Source organism: Ictidomys tridecemlineatus, chromosome 9, assembly GCF_052094955.1.
Source record: "Ictidomys tridecemlineatus isolate mIctTri1 chromosome 9, mIctTri1.hap1, whole genome shotgun sequence".
Classification (NCBI taxonomy): Eukaryota; Metazoa; Chordata; class Mammalia; order Rodentia; family Sciuridae; genus Ictidomys; species Ictidomys tridecemlineatus.
The window spans coordinates 148643261-148650335 of NC_135485.1; positions in this window are offsets into that span (position 1 = coordinate 148643261).

Consider the following 7075-nt stretch of genomic DNA (forward strand, 5'->3'; position numbering starts at 1 on the left):
GTTTTCTTTCATGGATTTCTTGTTGTTATTGTTTGTTTGCTTGGTAGCTGGTATTGAACCCAGAGGAGCTTAAATACTGAGCCACATCCCCAGCTTTTATGGATTTTTTTGCGGGGGCTACATCTAAAACCTTATCGTGAAACATGTGGTCATGCACATTTTCTGGAGTTTTACAGTTTCCCATTTTAAATTCAAGTCTAGGGAGTATTTTGTTAGGTTCTCGCATCCTTATGTGTGGCTTCTTGAAGTGTGTTCTTTTGCAATCAGTGCTGTCTAGTCTAGGTTTATAAACAGCTTCTTGGGAATTTCTGGAATGCACTAAATCTTCAGATCAGGTTTGAGATAATTTCATCTTAATTATATTATTGAGACCTGAGCAAAGACTATGTCTGCATTTATTTATATTTCATTTGATATCTTTATAAACATTTTAAGATTTTCTGAAAGTAGGGTTGTACTTTAAGACTTACATGTAAGTACTTCAAATTTGGGGTCTCTATTTTAAATATTAATGCTTTAAAATGTTTCTTATTCCAGTTTATAAATTTCACTGTTTCCCCTACATGATGGCTGAAATATAGGAAATCAATGAAATTTTGTCTATGGGTCATGTACTTTGCTGCTTGCTATCTCCATCCATTCTGATCAAGACATAGGATGCTGGGCTCTATTTCTTTTTGATTTCAAAAATCATGACCTGGAATAGTCAGAACTATGAATTTCAAAGCTTCACTGTGCCTAGCACAAGGGGGTGTAGCTCTGAACAGTGAACACCCAGCCCCCAGCATCCTGCACTGCCCACAGTGGCCAGCGGGGACACTCAGAACAACCTTCTCTGTACAACTGCTTTTGGGGGCTGTGTTCTGTGCCCTAATCAAACTTCCTTCTCCTGGGGACCCATATAAGAGACGCAACATCTAGGTACTCCTAGGGGCTTTATCTACGGTGTAGAACAGAATGTCTTTTTTTTTTTTTTTAAAATCATGGACTGGGGATGCCTGGTTGGATATGTCTGTGGTGAGGACCAAAGCTTCCTTCTCCCTGACACCTACCCATGGAGACTCCACTGTGGATTCAGGATGACTGAAGTCCATGTGAGGAAAACATGAGGAAGAATCTTCCTGTGCACTGCCTGATATGCTGAGAAGGAGGTTCTGCCATGTTCTTTACTTTCTCAGGTAATATTTTAGCAGAACTTATTTTACAACAGTATTTCTTACTGAGGCTTTGGCTGCTCATTATCATGGTATGTCAATGTATTTTGTGTGGCTTGAGTGTCTGAGGACACAAATGCCCACTCAATATGGTGCAGGGAGGGCCCAGTGCCTGGAGTCTCATTGGGGCCTGAGGGTAAGGGCTCATGAAAATGCAGTAAGAAGCTCTCAGGAGTCTCTAGGGTGAGAGATGTAAAGATTATGATGGATTGTACTACCTGAATCCTGGGTACCTGCAGAATCTTCATTGCAGTTACCAGAGCCTTCTGCAGTGAGGTCAAATGACAGACTGTGTTACCCGTAATTCTTGGGGACCTGCAACTTGCAGAGATATCTGCAGAGAGGGCTGTACTGACAAAAATTAAACTATACTACCAGTTACTTTTGGGTGGCTGCTCTGCCCAGCAGCTTCTGGGGATTGTAAGGGCAGAATGCCAGACTTCAATGCTCAGAGTCTCTGGGGATGCCTACATACCCTGTAACCCTGTAAGTCCCAGAGGTTTCTGTGGTGACAGTTGTATTGTTAGAGCACACTACCTAGAATATCTAGGGTACCAGGGAAATCATGGGGTCTTCACCTTCTGTGATCCTCAGCAGGATGGTGCAGGAAAACCCTAGACTGCATTATCTAGAATCATGAGGACTGCAGCTCCCAGAATCCTTTGTGGTGAGTGTTCAAACCATTGAACTGCATTACCGACAATCCTAAGGGGGAATTTGAGTTTCAGAATTTTCTGCAGTGAGTAGGAAAAACACAGGACTATATTACCCACAAATCTCAGTGCCAGCAGCTGTCAGGATCCTCTGTTGTGAGGACTGTTGGCTTGAGAACTTAACTACAGTATCCAGAATTCTTGTTGGGGTGTGTTGCCCAGGTGAGTATGCAGCCTGCAACTCCCACAGGCCTCCCAAGTGAGACCTGTGCATTATGCAGGTCAGACTACAATACGTACGATTCCTGGGGACACACTAGTGAATGTGTTTCCTGCAATTCCTGGAGGCTTCCACAGTGAGGTCTTTAGTACCAAGGCAAGCATGTGGCCTTCAGTTCTCATAGCCCTTGCAGTAGGGGCATGTAGGCAAAAAATTCCCCCATTATTCAGAATCCTCAGGGGGGAATCACAGTTTCAGTATCTGGAATAGTGAGGGCTACAGGGTAGGGAGCTGAACTACACTACCTAGAATTCTTGGAGGTGCCCGTGTCCATGTGGCCTGGAACTCTCAGAGGCTTCCACAGTGAGGGCTATGGAGGCAGAAGACAGGACTATGCTACCCAGAATCTCTGGAGGCCTGTAGCTCCCAGACACCTACCTTTTGAATACTGCTGGGGAAAGCTTTGTATTGCACTACACAGACTCCCAGGGGTGTCTAGGCAGTCTTGTGCTACACAGATCCCAGAGCTTTGATCGTGAAGTCCACTTAGGTAGGATGGACTGCACAACCCAGAATAATCAATGGCCCACAGCTCTCAGAGACCTCTGTGGTCAGGGCTGACTGAGTAGAACTGACTACAATACTCAGAATTCCTGGGGGCTCTGAGCTCTAAGTAGTCACTGCAGAGTTGAACATAGTACCAGGCTATAATATCCATGATCCTTGGGGGCTTGCAGCTCCCAGAATCCACTGTAGTGATGGCTGCATTGGCAGAACACTAGTCTACACTGTCCAAAATACCTAGGGATGCCTGAGTGACTGTATGGCCTCAGATTTCTAGAGACCTCTGTAGGGAGTGGGGGCTGCATTATAGAGACTGGATTACACTGCCCAGAATTCTGTGTGGGTGTATGAGGGTGAATTTGCTACTTGAAGCCCCCATAGGCTTCTGGAGTGAGGGATGAATGGCCAGAATGCCAGACTACACTGTTCAGAATCACTAGGGATGCCTGAGTAGCCTGCAGCTCACAGAGACCTTGCAGCTGGGCTGCATTGTAGAATACAAGACTGCACTACCCAGAATCCTGGGGGTATGAGGGTAAATGTGCTACTTGCAGCATCTAGGCTTTTGGGGTGAGGGCTGCATGGGTAGAACACCAGAATCCACTTTGAGGGTCCTCCAGGGTGCCTGGGCCAGCACATGGCATACAGCTTCCATTGTCCTGAAGGGCAAAGACTGTGTGAGCAGAGCACCAGACTACACTGTCTTGAATTTCTGAGAACCCTGAATCTGTGTATCCTGCAGCTCCAGAGGCATCCATGGTGAGAGCTGGACAGGCAGGACAGACTGAATGATCTAGAATGCTCTCAGAGGCTACTGGGAATTTGGTCTGAGCTCAGGTGCTTCTACCCTCCTACAGTGGTCACCCTGGGCTGGGAATTAACAGAGTGTCTTAAAATCTCTGATTCTAAAATGGGCAGACCCTGGCTAAGTCATTCTGTCTCAAAGACTACATGTCCCAGAAGCCTTTGTGGTGGTCTATTTCTGGCATCTGCCCTTGGGTGCCTGAGTGAGGGTCTAGAATCCCTGTGGAAGCCTTCCTCTGCCCACCTGACTCAGGCTGCTGCAGCCCTTGGCCTGGTGGAGTGCAGGGAGGGGGTCTCCTGGACTCCATTTCTCCTCTCCTGAGATTCTACTCTACATGGTGCGACATCCAGATCTAGTAACAGCAGTGGGAACAGATTTTATTTAGTAACTGCTGAGGGTGGAAGAAGGTGCTGACATTCACCAGGGAGCTGGAAGGGGTGTGGTCAAGAAGGGGTGGGGCCTCACCGCCATCTTTAATGCTGCCTCCCTGAGAGTGAGGAGAGCTGGCTTCCCACTCAGGACCAACCCGGGAGAGCCCCAGCTCACTGGAGTGTTGGGTCACTCCACAGAGAGGGGCAGACCTCCCTTCTCAGAGCAGATTGAGAGAGACACCCAGGTGGGTCATGCCTCCAGGGACTCCTGGAGCTACCTTCTCAGAGCAGCCTCAGGGGACTCTTGGCTTAGAGACTTCGTGAGTCAAGGCTCTAGGAATGCCTAGGATCTCTTTGTCCTCAGAACAGCCTGAGGGGGACGCATATCTTGGGGACCCTCATGTGGCATGTTTCTAGGGTTTCCAGGGTTTCCTGAGGGAGATACCAGGATTGGGGACCCTCACAGGTCATGTCTCTAAGTAGGCTCAGGGTTCCCTTCTCAGAGCAGTCTGGAGGAGACACCAGTGTGGGGACTCTCTTGGGTCACGTCTCTAGGGATGCCTAGGGTTCTTTTCTCTTCAGAGTGGTCTGAGGAAGACTCCTGGTCTGGGGAGCCTCATGGGTCGTGTCTCTAGGGACTTCCGTGGTTCCGTTCTCCTCAGAGCAACCTGAAGGAGATGCCTGGTGTTGGAGATGCCTATTTTGTATTATAGAGACAGGGTTTCACTGAGTTGCTTCATGCCTTGCTTTTGCTGAGAGTGGTTTTGAACTCAAGATCCTTCTGCCTCAGCCTTCTGGGCTGCTTAAGTTTAAATATATTACTTCTAACAAAGCCAGAATTTATTAAAAATACATCCTCTGTATTTTTAATAATGAACTACATTTTTTCTTTAATCTTTGCTTAGTGTAGTTTAAAAAATTTTTTTAGTTGTAGAAGGGCACAATACATTTATTTTATTTATTTTCATGTGGTGCTGAGGATCAAACCCAGTGCCTCACACATGCTAGGCAAGCACTCTATCACTGAGCTACCACTGCCACACATTTTTCTTTTGGTGCAAAGTTTAATTAGCAAGAAGCCACCCCTTCAGGACCCTCTTGCTAAGGCCTCCCCCTCCAGACCCCGCCTCTTCTCCAGACCCCACACATATTCTTCGGCCCTGCCTGTCCTCCTGAACCACCTTCCCCCTCCTTCCTACCCTGCCTCTCCTCTAGGTCCTACTCATGTTCTATAGCCTGTCCCTCCCTCAGGTCTCATCCATCTGCCAAGCCCTGCCCCCTTGTGACTCATTCTCCCTCTCCTTCAGACCCTTTTTCTCCTCCAGATCTTTCCCTTCTTCCTGTCCTGCTCCTCTTGCAGACCTCACTTTCCTCTCTCTCTTTTTTTCATTTTTGTTTTACACACAGACACAATGCCTTTATTTTGTTTATTTATTTTTTATGTGGTGCTAAAGCTTGAACCCAGTGCCTCACACATGCTAGGCAAGTGCTCTATCACGGAGCCATAACTCCAGCCCAATCCTCCTCCTCTTTAAGACCCTGCCTCTTTTCCAAACCCCATCCATCTTCCAGGCCCCCTCCTCCTCCTTACCTTCCCTCCACCTCTTCCATACTCTGTTCCTGCTAGTCTAGGATGAGCAACTCCCTGGCAGATATGCTAATTGGCAGTATATTTGTAATGGTGCACAAATAGCGACCCTTGTATAAACACTAACATTCTGCATTGGATGGATTATCTTGACTGTGTCAGAATTCGATATACCATAAAATAACTTTAGAAAAGTCACCTTTCTCTATAGATTGTGAACATTTGAAATAAAATCAGAATTTGTTAAAGGGCAGATGACAGTGAGCCTTGAGTTCTGATGATCCCAGGATCCCATCCAGTGGGAGGACTCTAAGTACCAGTCCAAGGTTTTGTATGCTAATTGATTCATTTTCTTATTTTAGAGTTATTTTGTAAAGTAATTCCCTATATCCTTCAGGTCTCCAGTTCTGGGCAGTAGGTTTTTCCAATTAAATTTTTGATTAATATTCTTTCAGTTTTCTACAGAATTTTTAAAATTTTTTTTAGTTGTCAGTGGATCTTTTTATTTTATTTATTTTGTTTATTTATATGTGGTGCTGAGGATTGAACCCAGGGCATAACACATGCCAGACAAACAATCTGCCTTTGCATCACAAATCTAGCCTTTTATAGAATTTTTAATTCTGTGAACTTCTATTTTTTAATAAGGAATATTTTAAAAATTACTTTTAGCTTACTTTGTTTTTGATTGAGAGAATTGTTTTGTTTGAGAGAATTATATTGTTTGAAAATGCTCATAATCAAATGATTTTAATTAATTTCCACTTATTAAGGTATCTTTGGAGACTGGATGTGCAGCTCAGTGGCAAAGCACTTGCCTGGCATGTGAGAGGCCATAGAGTTCATCCCAGCACCATATACACAGAAGATATCTTTGACAGGACTCAAGCATGAGAGGTATGCTTTAAAAAGAGCATGAATTGGGGCTGGGGTTGTGGCTCAGTAGTAGAGCAGTCACCTACCACATGCGAGGACCTGGGTTCGATCCTTGGCACCACATAAAAATAAGTAAATAAAACAAAAGTATTGTGTCCAACTGCAACTAAAAATAAAAATTTTTTAAAAAAGGTCATGTATATATATATAGTTCCTATTTCAAATTCATATGAAATTATTCTAAGAAAATTTCAAATCAGTTTTAAAAGAGAAGAGGGATGATGATATTTTTAATGTCAACTATTGATATTTCATGATATTTAAAACCACTATAGATGAAATTTCCAGAGATGCAAATCATTACAAAATGTAAGAGACAAATCAGTAGCTGCTTTTTTGTAATTCTGATACATTTACTAAAAATAAGTTTTTTTTAAAAAAAGATATTTTTTCTTTTTTAAAATGTCGAAAGCATGTCCATATGTCCTATTAAAGTTCTATATTCATCAGAAAGTTCTATTATTCCTTGCATAAAAAGGGATGGGCCTTCTAATGAGCATGATACTTTATGTTGTCAGGAATTCTTGTGGGAGAACTCTTTAAGTGTTTTGCCTCTGTTCAAAATATTATTTAAAAATGTATCAATTTCCTTTTGATTTCAGAAATTTGACTTTCTTTAGAAATTATATATTTATTAGTATTTAGGGTTATTTCATGTGGGAAATGCCATGATTACATTTTATCCTAATGTTATCCTAATGTTGTGTTAATAATTTCCTAAGCT